At 33.9% G+C, this 22,183-nt stretch overlaps 1 pseudogene; it reads right to left on the reverse strand.

Annotated features, from left to right (window-relative positions):
* Positions 1-19,257: 19,257 nt before the first annotated feature.
* On the reverse strand, positions 19,258-19,463 carry LOC111151854 (annotated as a pseudogene).
* Positions 19,464-22,183: the final 2,720 nt, after the last annotated feature.

Genomic DNA, 22,183 nt, shown 5'->3' on the forward strand with positions numbered 1-22,183 from the left:
ATGACACCAAAAACAGTTCATTGAAAAATAAATATTCAAATAACGAAAGAATATTGTCTACATAATTTCAAACGGGCTGTTTGAATTGAGTGAAATTATTGCAAATTCTCCAATTGTGTAGATGAGACCTTTTCTAGGAACAAATAGACAATCACTTGAGGAAAGCTTCTCATTTCAGGAAGAAATTATTCAGATTTGAATTCATATTCCTGCGAAGGTCACATTAACTCCTTCAAGACCTGAGAGTTATCATTTTATATGTGAATATACTAGAGAAGTAATTTATACCTCGCCTTATGAGCATTTGAACAAAGAATCTAATACTTAATTTATTGGGTCTCTATACTATATTAACCTTTCTGGGAAGAAGCTTACGAAATTCTCAAACACTATCAACTTTCAACAGCAGATTTTTTTTTATGTACCCAAAGAAAGATCTCATGTAGTTGCCACACTAGTAACCACGGAACCCAAAGCAAAGTACTCACGAATAGAAAGGTGGGCCTCTGTGGTATTCCTTGACTAGCCAGGTTAGAGCTAAGCTCTCTTTAAAAGGCAGCCCTCCTATACATATAGTTGGAAGGACATGAGCAACCAATCTTTCTGTGAGTTTTCACCCAGACTTAACAAGAGCCTCTATTAGTCTTGTATGTATGTTCTATTGTTCAATTTTTCAAGGGTTCTGAACAAAACCACTTCCTTGCAATCTTTACTCTGACTATTTAAGAAGCATACAAAGAGCTGTCGTGTCACAAGCTCTAAACCATTTGATTGAATTTCTCAGGCTTTTTCTCCTTACTGGTTATAATCTAACATTGACAGCAGTACCATAACTTTAACTAATACTGTTTAATATAGACAAAAATATTACTTTAATCCATAAACTACCTGTAGTAATTTTTTCCTTCTTTGAAGGAAAACATAATTTGCACCAAAGGGAAAACCTCTATATGCTCCCTCACTTGGTAGAGATGAGTAAGAAAAAGAGAAAAGGTGAGAGATTCAGGGCTAAAGGAATATTGTTTAATAAAGCATTTCAATAAATTTTTAGATATAAAAGAGAAGTCTAAAACTTGTATTTGGCCAATCTTGGAGACTAGGCCAGAGGACTCAGAGTTACTCTAATGATGATTAATGAGGCTAGAGAGAAAGTTAGCAAAAATGACTAAAATACTCCTTTCAAGAAATGTCTTATATTCAATTACACATCCCCCATTGTGGTTTAAAAACATTTTCATTGCTCCAAAACATCTAGGTTCACTCTGTATACCTGAAAACTTGATCTAGTGAGAATTTGTGAATGTATGTGTGTGATTTAAGGAAAGGGATGGAGATCTTTCTGGGTATGTCATGAAACAGAAAAAGGAAAGCATATATGAGATCTCAAAGTGATCCAGAAAGAAACCAATTTGCCAGTAAGAAGAGACTGCAGCCCAAGATATCTAGGAAAAAGGTATAGAGTCCCTGTGGATTTTAGAGTCCAGATTCCTCTGGCACTCAACTGAATGAGCTCTTAAAGCTTAGTGTCTCTAGCATTATTGTTTCATCTGCTACAAATCTGAACTATACAAACACCTGTATACCCAATATCAGAATGACAAGAAGATATATTTCATTTATATTCATCAGTTCTGATTGACCATGTTCTTAAAAGAAAATCCATTAATATTACTTAAGAATTAAAAAATAAAGTCATGCTAAATTTATTTTTAGATTTGTCTTTCTTCTAACTTCTAAGAGTACTTTTCTCTCTCATATAAAAATTTAGAAATCAGAAACAAATGATCAGTGCCAAATTATATAATTTTAGTGATTTAATTATTTTTAGACAAATTAAACATGCTCATTCTCAAACTGTGCTTTAATTCAATTTATGAACCATTAATTGAAAAATAAAGCTGAGAGTGATCTATATGCCAATAATCCCATACCTTAATTTTATATCCCTTCCTTCTTTTCTTTTCAGAAATATTTATTAACTACATATCATGTATCTGGAACATTATACATCAATAGAAAACAGATTCAAAGTGGGATATATCTGTCTATAATCATGGGAAGGTCTACCCCTTTGGAGCATCTTGACCTAACTGACTCAAGCAAAGCAGACATCACACCCTCTACACATCAATCTCATGTTGTTTTCACTGCACTTATATTGTCCTAGGTTTCTATAAGAAAAACTCTCACAAAGTAAATCAAATGCCTGAAATTCTTATTTCCCTCCTCTGTTCAAAAATTATGATGAAGACCTAACTGGTACATTTATATCTAGTCTTTTAGAATGAGTGCTCCTTTTATGGCATTGACTTCATAGGGATAGGATCAAATGTTCAAATTTGGTTCCTGAATCATTAAAATATTTTAGTTTATTCCTTTCTAATATCATTTCTTTTTTTTTAAGATTTTATTTATTTATTTGACAGAGAGAGATCATAAGCAGAGAGGCAGGCAGAGAGGCAGTTAGAGAGAGAGGGGGAAGCAGACTCCCTATTGAGCAGAGAGAGCCCGATGTGGGGCTCGATCCCAGGACCCTGAGATCGTGACCTGAGCCGAATGCAGAGGCTTTAACCCACTGAGCCACCCAGGCGCCCCTCTAATATCATTTCAAAACTGAACACTGACAACAGAATAATCACTCTACATGTTCATATGAAAGAGCCATTTAAAACTTTAGACTATATTCTTTCTAAACAAAGAACAAAAGTAAAATTCATTAATCCTGTTCTGTAGAATGCTGTCATTGGAAGTGCTACAATGAATTGATATAGTGGCAGAGAAATAGTCATGGCTCTTTGAAAATACCAATTTTCAAGATGTAGTTGAATCATCCCTTAAACATTATTTGGGGTATTTTCAGACAACTGGAAGTGTTTTCTTGTTCATATAATTACCTGAGGCAAGTGCTTCCTTAGTGGTCAGTCTGGTGAACACAATCCTGCCATATGAATGGGATGATTCATATTCCTAAGTCTCTGTTAAATCAGAAAAAAGCAAACTCTTACAAATACCCAATCACATAACATTTTCCCTCCATCTGGAAATACATATCCTGTACAAATGCCCTTTGGTTCTAGTCAGCATTAAAGAAGTGACTCATTCTCCTTATGATTTGTACGGCGTGGAAGAAACTTTGATTATGTTTCTTCCCTAGTTTAACTTATCAAGATTGATTTAAGTATAAGTGCCTTTGCCAAAACTGAGGACTACAATGATCTTACAGAAAGAAAAAAAAAATACAGTAACAGTGATGAAAATTTAAAAGAGAAATTTCCCTCTTAAATTCAGTGTTATATTTTATAAACACAGATTTTAAAATGACCATTGTGACAGACCAAATAATGGCCCACAGAGATGTCCATATTCTAATCCCTAGAACCTCTGAATATGTTACCTTACATGGCAAAAGCAACTTTGCAATGTACATAAATAAAGACCTTGATATAGGGGATTATCCTGGATTATTTCAATGTAATCACAAAGTTTCTTGTAAGAGGGAGGCAGAAGGATATGTCACAGAAGGTGACGAGAAAATAGCAGCAGTGCTTAGAGTGATGTAAGCCCATGCCAATGAATGCAGGCAGCCTCTAGACACCTCTAGACATTATAAAAGCAAGGACAAAGATTTTTCTCGTAGAGCCTCCAGAGGGAAAGTAGTCCTGCCGATCCATTTTAGACTTCTGACCTTCAAAAATATAAGTATAAATGGGTGCTCCTGTAAGCCACTAAATTTACAGTAATTTGTTACAGCAGCCATAGGAAACTTATACAACCATATTCAACATTAGTAAAAGAATGAATTCTGCTGTCACACTTCTAGGAAAATATTATAGTTTAATATTTGTGACAAAATATCTAGAAGTATTATCTAGATAAATTGGTTTTACCTAACTTAAGAAATGCTCAGACTATCTGTTCAGTTATATAAATAAGAGTTTAATCCACACCATTTTCCTCCATTTTAAAAAAGAAATAATAGAAGACTAAGACATTGTCCAGCCTCTAAAAGGGAAACTCTCTAATCCTCTTTCCACCTCTAAAAGTAATAAAATAAAAGGTATTCCTTTAAAATGAGGGTAAAATTTCTTGCTCCAATGGGGAATATATAAAAGCGTTTGTATATTAACGCTTACTTCTTTAAAACTAGTGTAAAAGCATTTCTTGAGCAGAGTAAATGCATAAATATGTCTTGACAAAAAGAACTGAGATTGGTAGTCCTTCAAAGAAACTTGCAGTCATTTCAGTGGCAGTAAAATATCTTAAAAGCTGAGATAACAATGTTTGAAATATGTATGTGAAAGCACTTTGAACATGCATCGCATGAAAGGGGTCACAACCACAAGAACAGACAGCATTCAATTCTGAAGTGCTCTGAGTATGTCAATGAAAAAAGGAGATTTAAAAATTTTGAATGTATGGGGACATTTTTCAGGGCAGCAATGTAAAGTATTAGAATGCTGATGCATGTGAACAAAGCTGAGATAATTCATTGTCATTGGTAAGTGAAAGAAAAGGTACTGTATGAAGAGAAGCAAATCTGTTTCTCAAAGTGAGTAATGACTATAAAACTGCACAGTCAAATTGGTAATCATGTCCAGAACCAAATCAGACATTGGATAGAAAATTAGTAATATTTTAAAGTCCTACTGCCTTTTTTCTGATTGGGTTTGTTCCTCCTATTTTAGGTATATAAGTACACTAAACTTTTATAATTTAATTTCTTTTAGTAGTAGACTTACTGTTGTCCTACAGAGGAATGTCCTTATGTTTCTGCAAGACCATAACCCCTCTCTCTCTTATCTGAATGAACAGTTGATCTTTGAGATCCTTTCTGGTATTGCTATTCTAAAGCACCAGTTAAGCGAAGAACACATCAACTGAACTACATTATCCTGGTCAAAAAAATATAGTTTGGGAATGTGAGTTCAAAATAGGCTTAGCATGTGTACTGTTTTTCAAGTATTTATCATGGAAAATGGCCCCTCCTTTTGTCCCTAGTCCTTACTAGAAGTAAATGTAGAAATAATAAAGATATTTAGGATAAATGTGGAATTTACATGAAAAACAATTTAAGAGAGGAGAAAAAAATCCAAAATCTTAAAACAGCCTATCACCATTAGATCAACTGCTTGGAACCCTGACAGAATTATTAATCAATTACTTAGAATTTTCTCAGTTTACGTCTGATAAGCATATGCATGTAAAATACAGGAGAGTTAACCAAGCTGCTAAACATATAAGTTCACAGAGCATTTTTACTACATTATCTCAACTGATTCTCATAACTACCTTCTTAAATGTATATTACTAAACTGAATAAGAACCCAAAAAACCTAATTCAAAGTCATATTTCCAGTAACTGTAATGAGCTAGTGGGAAAACTTCAGGTTCAAATTTCAATTATTTATTCATTATATGAGTATGTTGTTTTGTTTTAACATAACCAGTGCTGTCAGAGTAAAATGCCAAAAATAACCATACAATCCCAAAGTTGCTAACCCTTACAGAAATATTGTGAGAAAAATTAAATAAAAAGCATGAAAATGTATTGCAGTGCCTAACATAGTGGCTCAACTGTTAGACGGATTCAAGGTCAGAAGCAGAAAATTAGATTGAATAATAATGACAAGTTGTTTTTTCATAGGTGACCTGAGAATAATGCTATATTCTGATATCATAAATGGTTCTGCAGAATAATATCCATAAGCCTCATCCATGACATTGATAATGACATTGGGAAGTGATAAACAAAAAAAGTTTATTTTATGGAAGGACATATTCTATTAAGTTGGCTTTATACTCTGTTATTAATATTTCATCGGAGGTAGGATGGATCAATCGTGGAAAATTTTGCTGTGGGCCAATGCCAAACCTGCCAGGTAATGTTTAGTGATCAGAGAGCTTCACAGAGGGAGTGGAAACTGTGACTGGATTGAGGGAGAACTAGATCCTTTAAAAATACAGTTCCTTAATCTATTTTGTCTCTATTCATTGTCAGGATCAATAAAAATGAATGTCACAATCAGTCTGACTCAACTAGTTTTAAAATAAACACTCAATTCTAAAAATACTTAGAGAAGTCTGCCAGTTATAAAAGAGAAAAGGAGAGAAATTAAACGGATCATTTGATAGAAAAGCATTGCAATAATTATCACAATGCATATCGTTATCTTTTTTCATTACTAATCACTATTCATTTTGGCTGGTTCACTTAATGGGCTATTTTCAATCACTACATTTTTTCAAATTTAATTTAACTAAATGTAGTGATGTCAATTATAAGCAGTGAATCAGGGAGAAACTAATGATTATAGATAATGCAATTGTCCTGGTTAGTTGTGCTAGGAGAATGTGCTAAAGCTTTATGAAGAGGAAAGTACAAAGCCAAAAGGCAGTGAACATTAGTATAGTAATATCATTTCTTCATTCAAGTCTCATGTTTTAACATTAAGTACCCACAATGTACTAGCATCTGGTCAGACCAGGTAAAATTTCACTCTTTTCACCAGTAAGGGCATTAAATAAGGCCATAAAGTTACACATAGTTATGGTCCTAAGTTTTTATTTCTAAAAGTAAAAGTAGTTAAAAATGTCTGTTGGGTATGGTATTATGCTAATCACCACCAACATAAGAGCATAGTTATCCTTAGCATAAGGGTACTACATTAGTTAAAATTCATGTAAGATATTACCAATTAAGAACGGGATTTGATATAGTATTAAGCTGAATTTTTCTGGTTAAAAAAAGAATTCAGGCATTGACTTTAGTCACCATAAAGATTCTCTATTCTTCTACTTCGATAACTAGCCTCAAATCTCAGTGTAATCAATCACTGGATAAATAGGGGAATCCTTGTTCTCTGGCACTCCCCTAACATTTTGCCAAATGTGGAGGTGAGGTTGGCTAAGAGTTCTCTGAAAGTTAGGTTCATGCATATATGTTGGCCCCAGTAAAGTCCCCTTAGTTTAGATCATTAGTAATGTCATGTTCTTTATATACACACCTGCAGTTCTGATTATATATCAGCAGTGCATGCTCTCAGAATTGATTTTCTAGTAGAAGCAATAGAATTGTATTAACCCTGACTGTATTTTCTCTCCCAAGCAAAACAGCTAACCAGGGTTGGAAATGCAAATTGTGGCTCATATCAAGCCAGCAAATATGTTTTGACTCAAGTGCCAATTGAAATGTCTCAATATTCAAGCCCAGTTGGAAAATGCTCCATAACTGAGCATCATTGTCTGTCAGGAGCTCAGGAAAGGACAGTAATTGCAAATGAACAGCACAATTTATCATTCCTACTGAGAACCTAAATTGTTAAGCTATTCTTATTTTTATATTGTTTTAATCAGTTGAATCTATCCGTAACTTCATGAAATAACCAACTACTGACAAAAGAGTTCTCTGCAAACATTGAAAAACTAACTAGGGAATTTTTGAGATGTTGATTTATTTAACATTCCCCTTCACCCCCCCCCCCAAAATCCAGGGGTATAGAAACTTAATTTTTTCTTAGAAATACTAGGGGAGAAGAATAGTTAAATTTGATTAAATTGAAAGAACAATCAAATTTAGTCCTAAAGGTTACTACTTCATTAATAATACTAGCATTACTAAATAAATCTTTACATCTGTCTGTATTTGTGTTACTTCGAAGTTCAGATCATCACAAGGACCACACATCACAAAGTATTTATAATTCCATCCTTGATAATGATTCAGAATTCTTAGTGGTAAAAATCTGTCAGTAATATTATTATCCTTTTGCCTTTAAAAATTATGCAACCATTATGGAGAAATATATCTGTCATCTAAGGGTAGTTTTCCAAATAAAAAATTATTTTTTTAAGATTCTATTTATTTATTTGACAGAGATCACAAGCAGGCAGAAAGGCAGGCAGAGAGAGAGGGGGAAGCAGGCTCCCGGCTGAGCAGAGAGTCCAATGCGGAGCTTGATCCCAGGACCCTGAGATCAAGATCCAAGCCAAAGGCAGAGGCTTTAACCCACTGAGCTACCCCGGCATCCCCCAATACAAAATTATTTCTGTGCCAAAATATAGTTAACAAAAATCATTTTACATGCCTATTTTAATTTAAATTTGGGAAAGGGAATATTTTATTTTTTATTTATTTTTATTTTTACTTAAAAAAACTTTATTTTTATTTTTATTTAAAAATAAATGAGGCTATTGGGGATTTAAAGCTTTCTCTTCCTTCTGACTTTGTTGCAAACCATATAAGGAGTTGCTCTGTCTTTTATTTTGTAGTCATCCATTTTTTTCAGCCTCCACAGCCCCATCGAGTTGCTCAAGGCAAACAAGATGTTTGAATATCCAAACAGATCTCATTCTCAGATTTCACCCCTAAGGCTATTATACTTAAAATCTGCAGTAAGAAGACCTAAAGAATTTCCTAGTAACACTGTTCATTTACATGAATAATTACATCAAAAATAAAACCTAAAAATTTGCATCATGTCTCTGATGACAAGAAAGTAGTAAAAAGCACATTTGGTAGAAAATATACAAATTATGCTAATTGCATTAAGGTCCTTTTTTCTTCATTTTTCTGTTTCTTAATATAGCTATATTACATTTACAATGAATATGTTATGTCATTTATTCTAAAAATTAGTCTTAAAAATCTAAGTTACTTGATATGGCTTTACTCTTTTTAAATCATTCTCTCAAGAAGATAAACTAGTCCTAGCCTGCTACTACCAAACTGAGGTAACTAAAACACTTTAAAAGAATTTTGAGAAGGAGAGCATGTCAAAACCCAGGTGATGAACCAGAAATGTCCATTAGAAGTGGCAAAATTCTTTCTTTCTTAAAGACCAACATCTTACAATTTTTTAATAAATATATAATTTTTATATATTTATAATTTTTTACTAAATATGATTATATTTAGTAAATTTTTACTATAATTTTAATTATAATTTTTATAATTTTCACTTATAATTTTTTTACTAAATATATAATTTCATAACAAGGAAGTTATATCTTAACATTGAATCATGACAATGTTTTTCTTTTTGTCATCCTATGATGAGTTAACATGAAATGAATTTTCCAAGAATTTGTTTAGGTATATATTCTTGCAGCTCTCTGGTGGTTATACACCCATCCCAGGCAACATGGCAAACTTCCCAGTTTCGGTATTTTTAAAACTGGCCTCTGAAAATTGATGATTTCCTAAATGATGTCAGCTATGATGAGCTTTGAATACAGACAGGCCTGGAGTTCATCTCCCTAATCAAATCAATAAAAATAACTGAATAACTCCTGTGATTATATATTTCCTAGGTGTTGAGGATGTAAAGAAGTATAAAACACAGACCCTGTTCTACTTGCTGTCCATTTGAGAGTTGTGTCAATTAGGCTCTTTTCATTTGCAAGAATCAGAAAGCTCAAAATGGCTTAAAAAGTAACATAATTTATGAATATCAATGAAAAGTATACAGATAAACTAATTTCAATTTTGGTTTTTTTTGGTTTTGTCTTGTTTTTTCGTGTTTTTTAGATTTTATTTACTTGACAGAGAGAGAGCACAAGGAGAGGGAGCGGAAGAAGCAGGCTCCCCATGGAGCAGGGAGCCAGATGTGATAGGGGGCTTGATCCCAGGACCCTGGAATCATGACCTGAGCCAAAGGCAGACATTTAACTGACTGAGCCACCCAGGTGCCCCCCAATTTCAATATTGATCAGGTATTTAGATTGACTTAATTCTCATGCTGCCTTTTCTCATTGTGACAAAATGGTTGCAGTGTTCCCAGGTTCATATCCGCACACTAGAAAAGTGAGGTCTTCTACATATTCAACAATCAAACACAGTCTTGTTTGGACCAAACCAAAATAATCTTAGTGGCTACGAGAATATCAAGCACTAATCTACTTGGGCTTCAGTTACAGCCCATTCTTGAACCAATTAATAAGATTATACTGACTGGCAAATATCAATCAGAGTCAGTTACTGAGGCTAGAGATGGAATTCATATCATCCATAGCCAATGGATACAATACAAAGGCAGAAGAAGGCTGAAATGTATGCTAGGGAGGAAACTTCAAGTTTACTTAGAGCAGTCAGTAAGGAAATAATGAAAAATAGTAACAACAGAGGTCAATAGTAATGTCACAAAAATCTTGTGAACAATTTTGAAGTATAAGATCTTACATATGTTTTGGGTTTTATGAATATTTGTTAAATTATCATGCACTGAACTTAATTCATAATTAATTGCTATGGTAATGGTTAACAAGTATTTTGTAGCTCAGAAAGATAAAAGGATATCTGTGGGTTCTGGTTGTTCTAGAAAGGCACCTGAAAAAAAGCTCTTTTTTCAATTACCCAAGCCAGTGAAGATATTCTGGCAAAGAGAAGTATTAAATACAGAACATATTTTCTAGAATGGTCTAACATTAAATAATAAAATGCAGTGCATCGATCATGTCATTTTTTTTAAAGATTGTATTCATTTATTTGACAGACAGACATCACAAGTAGGCAGAGAGGCAGGTGGGGGGGGGGGAGCAGGCTCCCCGCTGAGCAGAGAGCCTGCTGCTGCTGATCCTGGGATCATGACCCAAGCCGAAGGCAGAGGCTTTAACCCACTGAGCCACCCAGGCAGCCCCCTGATCATGTCATATTTTTAAAGTACCTATGTACATTGACTGCTATTCTTGGACGATGTGGCATTACTGAGATTTGTAGCTTTTGCTGCAATTGTGCTTTCCTACCAAGAATGAATTAAATTTAAAAGTTATACACAAACTACACACACACACACACACACACACACACACACACACACACCATATTCTATCTTTACCATAGTTTAAGAGGAGATTTGGCAACATAGTCACATTGGCCATCCCATGTAACAATTATAGCCAGATAGTATAGAAGAGATACTGAATGTCATTTTATTTAAAATCTTCCACTCAAGAAAACCTGGGACTCTCCAGACCAGTGACTTTCATGAAGATTACACCACCTTTTAATTTATTTTTGCTGTTTTCCTAAAACACCTTGGCTATAAAAATTGCAAGACTATGTTACACAATGTATTTTAAATTATAAAGTACATTCTAGGTAACATTATCTCAGAAATTGTTATCAAGTTGACTGTGTCTGTCTGAGTTTCTTTCTCCTATTTATTTTCACATCAAAAGGAAACAGCAAAACCTAAAGCTGCTGCTCTCTGTCCTCACTATTTAATATTGTTCCTTCCTACATAAACCAATATGGAAAATGTTACCAGCTCTCAATTAGAAAATAATTGAGTTAATTGACTCACCAAATAAACTCTTCTGAGAAATTAAGAAAAATCTTTAAGTTTCAATTAACAACAATTTAGCTATAAAGAATCCTCAACCAGAATATCTCTGTTTGGTATAGCTTACTGAGGGAAAATGAGAACTATAAGGAAACAAATTCTTGTAACAGGTCAAGAAAACTACCTCACTTTCAAAGTAATGTCCAAGGTAAATTATTCAGTACTCCGCTCATTTGTTCAACTAGTTCTTTTTGAAAGCTTACTATGTGCCAGGCATCATGCAAGATATTTGGTGAACACAGAATTTAAAAAATCTATCCTAAAAAAAAATTTTAAGTGCCTAAGCTGAGAATTACATGATGACTAAAGGCATCTAATCAAGGAAAAAGTTCAGAAAGGAACAGACTATGTGAAGGCCTAGAGGATAGATAGCAAGGTATAAACTCCAAAACCTTAAAGACCTCACAAAAGAGAGCTAGCCAGGTTTTCATGATATGTAGGGAATTATGTCATGATACATTAAAAGAAGGAAGAGGAGTATGAAGATGGGGAGGGGGAGAAGGAGAAGAAAGAAGAAGGTGGTAACCATATCAGGAATGTAGAGAACACCCAGTTCTTGCATATCCCACTAAATAGCACAGATAGAGGTCTTTACTGTGGAAGCAATTTTTCACTGGTCCAAGAAATAAAAGGAAACAGATTAGAATTGTTTAGAAAGGGACCAAAGTGTGAGCAAATACTAAAGAATGACAACAGAGCCGCATCTGTAATCACCCATTAACCAAAGGAATCAAGTTCTACTGATGTTCTTTCATTCTAATGCAGAAATTTGAGAGGTACAGACTAACCATGAACATACTGGAAGATAGTAAACTGATTCATTCTTTTAAAATACTGGAACTCAAAGAATCACTGAGCCAGCCCACTAACAAACAGCTCGATCTAGGAAGTCTCATCCCAAACTTCTTAGCTCTAAAAGAAGATAAAAATAAGTCCTTTTTTCTTCTCTAACATTTTGGATCACAGTAATATTTGGAACCCAGAAATGGACCCTCAACTCTACGGTCAACTAATCTTTGACACAGCAGGAAAGAACATCCAATGGAAAAAGACTATCTGCTCAAAAAATGGTGTTGGAAAAACTGGACAATAACATGTAAAAGAATGAAACTGGACTATTTTCTTATACCACACAGAAAAATAAAGTCAAAATGGATTAAAGACCTAAATGTGAGACAGGAAACCACTAAAATCCTAGAGGACAACATAAGTAGTAACCTCTTTGACATCGGCCACCTAGCAAGTTCTTACTAGGTATGTCTTCTGAGGTAAGTGAAACAAAAGCAAAAATAAACTATTGAGACTTCAATTATTTAGTTTTAAAACATCTTACAATACTTCAAATTTATTTTTGATATACAAAAATACAGTTATTAAAAATAACATTACCAAATAAAACATTTTCATAAATGTACATTAACTCATGGAAGCAGACAAAATTACACTGCAGTGTGTCTAGCTTCTGAGAGCTGACTGCTAAAATTTCAAAACTTTTGCAGACTGGTTGACATCAGCAATGATGGAAGTATTTATACCATGGAGATGGCAAATCTACAAATCCGAGTTCCCCCAGCCCAAGAGCCATATGTTAAACATTTATCAGTACATCACTAGTAACATTCATGGGGAATATAAAAGAAAGTCAATCATTTCAATATTATTGCATTGTTAATAAACCACATATGTTAAACACAGTAAAAAATAAAAACAAAAAACCCACCAGTTATTCTCAATATCTTTAATATAAAGGCCACATTATAAAACTGAATCCAATTATTTTCTTATAGTCTAAGGCTTCCACCCCACACGTTATGCAATATAGAGAATAGATGACAATAGTTAAAGCTAAAAAGTTTGATTCTCAGATTTGTTTTTTCAGAAATTGGCTAATGTGATTATTCCAGAATTTTGTTATTTCAACCTATGTTCGCCCATAATTTTTAAATTGAGTTGCAAAACTACCTATGAAAAATGAGTTTGGAAAAGGACACTGACCTTTTTGCCAGCATGCAGGGAATAAATAAATATATATTTATGTATAAATACATATATATTTATCTTCTAAAGCTACAAAATTCAAACTTGGCAGGTCTGCAGATCTCAGTGAGTAAGGAAAATCAAGTCAACTCAGTAAAACAGTTAAGTAATTTTTAAACAACAAGTTTCAAAGTAAACATTATATGTAGCAACCCAACACAGAAAGAGTCAACTATCCAGCTCACCTGGAGTCAGGTCAGATGGCAGTGCGACAAATGAGAGAAACAAAGATTCACTGCTTTACTTCCAGCCATTCTTCAGAAACACATACTACAGTGTTGAGAACAAGCTACCAAGGTCAAGTCCAACAAAAGTGCACCAGTTGTTAGAATTAGCAGCTTTAGAAATTCACTGGAAGATGAATTACCCCTAGAGCACACTAAGTAAAAGTTAAATGCCTTGCTGCCCATGATTTCCAAGATTCTTTTTCCTACATGAAGAACTTTAAAGATGGGTTTTTAAAAGCATGATACATTTAAATAGCCACACCTATACTGCATTCTGGACATTGGATGAAAAAGTCACCTTAATATATATTGGTGTTCAAGAATAACTCCCTGTGAGACATATTTGGCATCCACTATCTCATTCCTCTGTGCAACTTCTTATGTCCAAGTCTTTATAACACATCTTTAAAAAGACCATCTAAATACAGGAGAAACTTAGTCTACTAGTAAGCCCATGATAGATTCTTCTTCACTTCTGTCACTGTATTTTTGATCTCTAACATTTCTTTTTGGTTCTTTCTCAGGATTTCCATCTCTCTGCTTACATTACCCATCTGTTCTTGCTTGCTGTCTACTTTATCTCTTAGAGTCCTTAGCATATTAATCACAGTTGTTTTAAACACAATCTGATTATTCCAATATCCCTGCCATGTCTGGTTTTGGTGCTTGTTCTGTCTCATCAAATTGTGTAGTCTTGCCTTTTAGTATGTCTTGTACTTTTTTCTTAATAGCTGGACATGATATCCTGGGTAAAAGGAACTATTGTAAATAGTCCTTTAATAATGTGGTGGTAAGTTGTGGAGGAGGGGAAGCATTTCAGTATCCTATAATTAGGTTTCAATCTTTTAGTGAGCTTGTGCCCCTGGACTGTGAACTTCACACATGCTTCTCAGTCCCCTTTCCCCACCAAAGGTAGAACAAGAGGGCTAGAATAAGTTAAAGTTAGATATTCCTCTTCTCTCACATGCAATCTACAGCTGGTTGGAATTGATTATTTCCTTCCTGCCAATTAAGTTAGGCTATGATAAAACCCCAGCATAATAGATGCTGATTAGCCTCTCCTGAGGGAAGGCCTTAAGAACAGAGTGCTCTGGTGTATTTCAAAATGTATCCTTTTCCTCTTCCCCTGCTAGAAAAATGAGGGAATTTTTCTCTCACATTTACTGTTGAAAACCTGGTCAAACTTCTGGAAGTAATACTCACAATGGCATAGAGGTAGAGGTCCCCCTGTGACAGGGTCCAACTGGAGTTTTTAACTCTCAGAGTTGTCCACACTGAGCCTCCAGCAATTTGTCAATTACAGCTCAGGTTTCCTATCCTAACACTTTCCATTGGTAAGTCCCTACTCTGGGAAGCCATGATCCCTGTATCCACCTGTCTGTCTATCCAATCTTGGGAGCACAATCATGAGGAACAGTGATTTGGTCTGTGTTCTCCACTCTTAAAAATCCAAGAAGAGTTCCTGATGGCAGTCTGTTCAGCTTTTTACTTCTTGTTAGGATAGAGTGGCAACTTCTAATCTCCCTACATGCAGAATGGTAGTAACCCAATCTGAAGATATTTCAATCCTTGTATGCATAACAGCATTATTTATAAAATAGAAAAATTGAAATCTGTTTAGTTATCCATTAGAGGTGAGTGATTAGGGAAATTGTGGCCCATTCATAAAATAGAAGTCTCTACGTAAGTTAAAATGAATGAACAAGAGTTATATATATACATAATCAGGTATTAACCTCAAAAATATTTTGAATTTAGCATGCATTCACATAACATTTAAAACTTGTAAAAAAAATCATATACTATTTTAAGACAATAGATTATGGGATAAATTTATTTTTTAAAAATAATCTTGCAGGGGCACCTGGGTGGCTCAGTGGGTTAAAGCCTCTGCCTTCAGCTCAGGTCATGATCCCAGGGTCCTGGGATTGAGCCCCACGTCTGGCTCTCTGCTCTGCGGGGAGCCTGCTTCCTCCTCTCTCTCTGCCTGCCTCTCTGCCTACTTGTAATTTCTATCTGTCAAATAAACAAATAAAAAAAAAATCTAAAAAAAAATAATAATAATCTTGCATGGGACTAATAGATACCGAATTCTTGGTAGTTTTTCCTTCTAGGAAGTGAGGAAATTAGGATCAGAAAGAATTCACAGAAGGCAATAACTACAACTACAATATTTTCTTTAGTGATGTAAAACAAATGTCGTTACAATATTAAAATTTCTTGAGCCTGTGATTGAAAATATTCTATATTGTTGTTTCTGCATGTGTAATATTTTATCTTAAAAATTATTAAGGCTGTGTGAGTTTTGGAGGCTAATTATTCATTATTTCTGCATACTATCATTTAGTCTTTTGGCCAAGAGAGCCAGTATGGCTTTATGATTAAGAGTCTGTACTCTACAATTATCTTGATGAACACTGAGTAGTATATGAAACTGTTGAATCACTATCTGTTATACCTGAAACTAACATAACACTGTATGTTAGCTACACTGGAATTGACATTTTTAAAAATGAGCAAAGGGAAAAAAAGAGAGAGAATCTGTACTCCAAACCAAAAATGCCAGATTTCAAACCTGAATTCTATACCTAAACATTTTTGTCATTAAGCTAGTTAACCAATATATTTAAGCTTCAGTCTATATGTGATTCTGGAAAAATAATATACTTTTCATTCTAGGGTTGTTAAAAGTGCTACAAGAGGCAGTGGATGAAACTGGCCCCTCGTACTTAAAAAAATCATTTTAAAATGTTAACTGATAGTCAATATTAGGAGCAATTTAATATATATTATATTAAATTATATATAACCCTCTTTTAGGGTTACATTAGATTGTCAATCTAATGTATCTTTATAATATCTCTAGGAAGAAGATCTTTTTAATCACAGGTAAGCATGTTTTCTTACTTCTTTCAGCAATTTAATATATATTTCATATGACCCTCTTTTAGGGTTACATTAGATTATCAATCTAATGTATCTTTATAATATCTCTAGGAAGAAGATCTCTTTAATCACAGGTAAGCATGTTTTCTTACTTCTTTCAGCATGTTCTTCATACCAACTGACCATTTATCTTGCTGTTCCCCAATCTGCTGTTCCCCAATCTGATCATTTATCTTACTGTTCCCCAATATGAGGCTGTGATCATCCAGCTTCCTCCACCTTTAAAACTGTTCTTTCTCCAATTAGAGTTATTCAACTCTAATTTTCTTTGGAGCCTATATCAAGATGCATTTCCATAATGAAACTTTCCTAAATCTTACCACTGTACTTTGCTCTAAATAGTCTGGTCTGAACAAAAATGTATTACTATCATTGGCCAGCAATAATTTCAGTGTTTCACATTTTATGGCACTCTACAGTTTAAAATCATTTACACATTATGTCACTCATATGGCATTCAGATGAAGATGAGCTACTGTGTAGAACTAATTTTATATCTGCTGACTCTAAGTTTAATAATTTACATCACCTCATGTATTAAATACTAAGATCTTTTCAAAAAGTTCAAATTTAAATGTATGCCTCTCTATGTTTTTTATAAATACTTTCCCTATATAAGGCTTTTTAAAGAACTCAACCATAAGACATGTTAGTTGCAAGCATAAACTTATCAGTGATAATAAAAATGAATCATCAACTATCTTGTAATGTCTTGCCTGAGCAATGTGTTCAGAGGCCTGCCTATCCAGATATTTGCCCAATAGTGGATAAATATGCAAGGGAAATATTACATAAAGAAAAACCATGGAGAAGGTAAGGGTAAACAATTTGAAAATATATCTATGCTACATAATCCCTGACATAAAGAAATGACCTCTCAAACAGAAAGCCCTATCCAAGTTGGTGGGAGGATTATATATAGAAAGATCCTACACAAAAGACTGATTCTCCAAGGAAGACCTTTCACACTTAAATCAACTTGTAGTCCAACTGTAGTAAACATCTCATATCAGCCTGAGAAGAACTAAACCTCTCCTTACACAGTTTTCATATTTGTTGAAAGGAAGCCCTGAACTTTAGGATCCCTTTTGTCCTATGATCAAGGAGTGGGGGTGAGGTAGGACAGGGGAAGATGATGAGAACAGAGTTGTACTCTTTCCTGTCAACAGATGAAATCCTATATAGAGGCTTTGGTTTTAAAGTCTGAATGTTGGGATGCCTGGGTGGCAAAGTCGGTTAAGCATTGATTCTTAGTTTCAGCTCAGGTCAAGACTCTAAGGTTAATGGAGGATAGCTGGAAGAAAGGCAGGCAGAGGCAAGAGGCCCCCACCCTAAGAAGAAACCACCTTTAAAAGGGAAAAGACAGCTTCCTTATATTTCTGGTTAGTTTGCAAGTTATTCAACAGTAAGTCATGCACTATATTTCTTTAATATCCTTGGTATTGCTAATGTAAAGTAGTTTAAAATGTATAAATTTTAAATCTTTATTTTCCTTATACAACTCTGACTATAGGAAGACCATGATAATTTTTGATGTCAAAACCTGTTCCTGAATGCTAATTTGTGATAACTGAGAGGATGATTGGGAAAAGAGAAAATAAGTGGACACATGTCTCAGTAAAGGGGATAAAGTAAACAGTATAGAAAAAAAAAGAGAGAGATAAATCAGGAGACAGGAAAAAAATGTAAAGAGTAACTTAGTTAAGCAGAACTGACTACAAAAACAGATGCAGCCAGGTTAGATATAAATACAAACCGGAAAGCTAAAAAAAAACTATCTAGGTAAATTCTTCATCTTGAAACAGGGAAAATGGATTCAGTTATGTCCAATATACACATATGTAGTCAGACTCTCCCAATAAATTAATAAGGCTTTTAATCTATAGATCTCTGTCAAAAATATTAGAGACTATAATGCAGATAAAGAGAATATGTATGTAAAAGAGATGCATTATTGCTAGCACTAGTTGGAAAGCAAATACCTAAGAAAAAACATTTTCCTTGACATTCATGAATTAAACATGTCAAAGATAAGAGCATAAATTGGACTTTTGGGGATCCACAAAAATTCTGGACTGAAAGGTCTCATTTGTAACAACATGGATGGACCTAGAAGATATAATGCTAACTGTGATAAGTCAACCAGAGAAAGACAAATATGTGGAATTAATTATGTGCAATTAATATGCAGAATTTAAGAACAAAACAAACAAAAAAAAAAAAGAAAAAGAAAACTAGATTCTTAAAAACAAAGAACAAACTGGTAGTTGCCAGAGGGGAGGTGGGTGGAGGAATGGTTGCAATAGATAAAGGACATTAAGAATACACTTATCTTGATGAGCACTAAGCAATGTATAGAATTACTGAATCATTATATTGTATACTTAAAACTAATATAACACTATATGTTAATTATACTGTAATAAAACTTTTTTAGAAAGAGCAGAGTTATTAAGGGTGACTCTTTTTTTTTCACTAAGTATTTTATTGTATACTGCTGCCAGTGTATATAAAATAATTAGCCTTATGAAATAGAAATTTATGAAGATTCAGAGAAGTAGATGTGAAGCACTGACAAAAGCAGGACTTAATATAGTATGGTATGTGTTATAGGGATAAGATTTGTATAGGTTTCAAATTCAGTTCTCTTTTGAATACTCACTGGTTCATAAAAAGTGGTTTAGAAAACCATCCAAAGATTTGTTTTGCTACAAAAAGGAACAGACTTTCTGGAGTCTTAAGGAATTCCTACCTGAAGATACTCTAGTCACTAGGGGTCATGTTGAGCATTCTACAGACAGAATTGTTTCAAATCTGCAGCTGCCTGAGAAACCTTCATGTGGTTGAGTCTGGTTTCCAGCTGGAACTACTGAACCACTTTCTTTATAGCAGTGACTCTGGAGGAAGCAGACATGGCACTTGTAAGAGCTGGGCAGATTCTGCAGTGGGTAGACTGGCAAGGCTCACTCTGTGTCAAAGGAAGCGGCTGACTTCAATACTACAAAAACTATCCATGGTGCTGAACTTCCAGTCTACACCTGATTCACCAAGGATGATGAACTGGGAAACTAGAAATGAAAAGACTGAATGTTGAGAAGTTAACAAATAAATATGACTACTTGGAAGAATTTATGTAGGAATATGGTCAAAATTTGAAAAGAAAATACAGGTTAGGCAAATAGTAATATAAATTCCTTTAATATCAAGGTAATGATTTCACTGTAGAATCTTGGAGGTTAGCAAAATTTTTCTGAGCAGAAGTATAGCAAGATGGAAAAAGTAAGAATTTTATGTTAGTATATAGTACAAATTGTAAAAGTTATATTTTATATCACTGAATCTATAACAAGATAACCTAGTTTGTCATCACTCTATCCCTAATAAGTCATTAATAACTAAAAAGGATCAGAAATGCTGGAATTTAGATATAAGACCTTTCAGTAGACTTTGTGCAGCAGAATTAGAGCAAATTGAGCCTGCCTGGAATCCATCCACAAATGTTAAGTTTCCAAATGATTCATTTTAATGATATTCACATCTATGCGTTCACAGATTACATATGACCAAATATATTTGTGGTTAGAGATAAATTACTCACATTGGTTATATGCAATTATTACAAAGACTCAAGGGTGTAATGATATAAGATTCATAAGGTTGAACACAGATGATGAAATTAGATGATACAAAGAATGTCCCTTATAAATGGAAACAAGTAAACTACTTATTTTTTATCTTTGCTTATCTAAATTTAGATAAAAATCAAGAGTTTCTTTGATAAGATTAAAAAATAATGAACACGAATATCTCCTTCTCTGAAAAAAATTCTATTTGTCATCTAATGACATGTTTCTCTTAGCTATGGAATACTTCATAACTAGGTCTTTGGTGGGAAAACTCTCAATTTAAAGAAAATTTCCTTTTCTCATTTAAAATTGAATAGCAACTCAACTAATCCAGATACCAGGGATGATGTGATGTCCTTAATTTTTTCATATAATGATATGTATGTGTGGTAAGAAATACATCTTTGCTAAATTTCAAGTTTTGTTTCAAAAGATAAAAGTCTGATTTGGGCAACATTCCCAGAAGTTCCTTTGGGGGAAAATGACACATTTAATAATTGCAGAGTTCCAGTTGCATTTGGTTAAAATAATCATTTTGAAATGGTGATTGTGTGTGTGTGTGTGTGTGTGTGTGTGTGTGTGTGTGTGTCTATGTTTAAAGAACTGTCCTGTGTATCTGAGATCAGATTTTAGAAATGGCAAATTATGTGGACGCCAGGTAGTATAGTCACAGCTAATAACAAACATAAGTGTTGAGTTGTAACATCAACCCAATGTATTCACATGTCTTTATTTAAGCTTAGGAACAGTTCTCTCCTCATCAAAAATAATGAAAACCAGATTCTTAGGTAGCACAGCTGAATTTAGGACAAATATGACACTAAAAAATATATATCTTTACCCTGAAGCAGAAAATAATGTCTTCTTAAAATTAAAATCCTCTTATGGCAGCAAGATATACAATTATATTATGATCTTAGTTGCTATATCCACTTCTACGAGTTAATTAAGAGAGACAGAAACGATCACAGAAGAAATATAAGGACTGAGTCTTGTAGGGCTGAGAGATTGTCCTTCCACACGACACTAACATTTTTCACAGAACAGACAATATTGAAATACCTGTCAACGACAAACAATGTAAGAATTCAGCATTTGACCCAATATTGTTTTTGCTTTAAAAAAAAAAAAAAGATTATTTCTTTATTTATTTGACAGAGAGAGAGAAAGATCACCAGTAGGCAGAGAGGCAGGCAGAGAGACAGGGGGGAGCAGGCTTCCTGCTGAGCAGAGAGCCTGATGCAGGACTCCATCCCAGGACCCCAAGATCATGACCTGAACTGAAGGTGGAGGCATAACACACTGAGCCACTCAGGCTCCCCTGCTTTGCTTTTTTGTTTTTTTTTTTTTATTTTTTAACTTGCATATAGAGTCAAACATTTCCTAGAGAAATTAGAAGTAGGATGTTACAAACACTCTTAAGGCTTTTACTCTTCAGATATAAAAGCCACTTAGAATGTATTATGAAACTTTGAATGCTCAACATTTTCCAAAAAAAAAAAAAAAAAAAAAAACCAAAAATGGCAAGGCATTAGATTCATTTCTACACCCACTTAATCAAAATTCAGTAAAAATTCTATTCTTCACTGCCAAGAGAAAAATGTTGAGGAAAAGAGTGCATAGGTCATGATGTTTTAATGAACTATTGGCTCCTGGGAATTTTTTTTTTTTAAGGGAGCTCTGATGAGAAAAAGGTTAGACCAAATTTCATAGTAATGACAGCAGTTAGCCTTTCTGTTAGGGATTCTGGTCTGACATTAGTGATGTTGTTTTCAACAGGAAAATTAAGTTATTACCAACACTGAAAGAGAAAAAAATAATAAAACTTTAAAAGAGTTCAAGTATCCTGTTTGAAATAATGGCCAAGATAATTATATTCTATACATTTTTCTCTATTGCACACAAATGATACAATCAAAATATTAACTTTAATTAAATGCTCATACCCCACTCAAATATTTTCCTCAAATTCAGTCCCAGCACCAGTTCTTGCTGAGAATACAAATTG

The sequence above is a fragment of the Enhydra lutris genome, unplaced genomic scaffold, assembly GCF_002288905.1.
Source record: "Enhydra lutris kenyoni isolate GAN:26980312 unplaced genomic scaffold, ASM228890v2 scaffoldscaffold27, whole genome shotgun sequence".
NCBI lineage: Eukaryota > Metazoa > Chordata > Mammalia > Carnivora > Mustelidae > Enhydra > Enhydra lutris.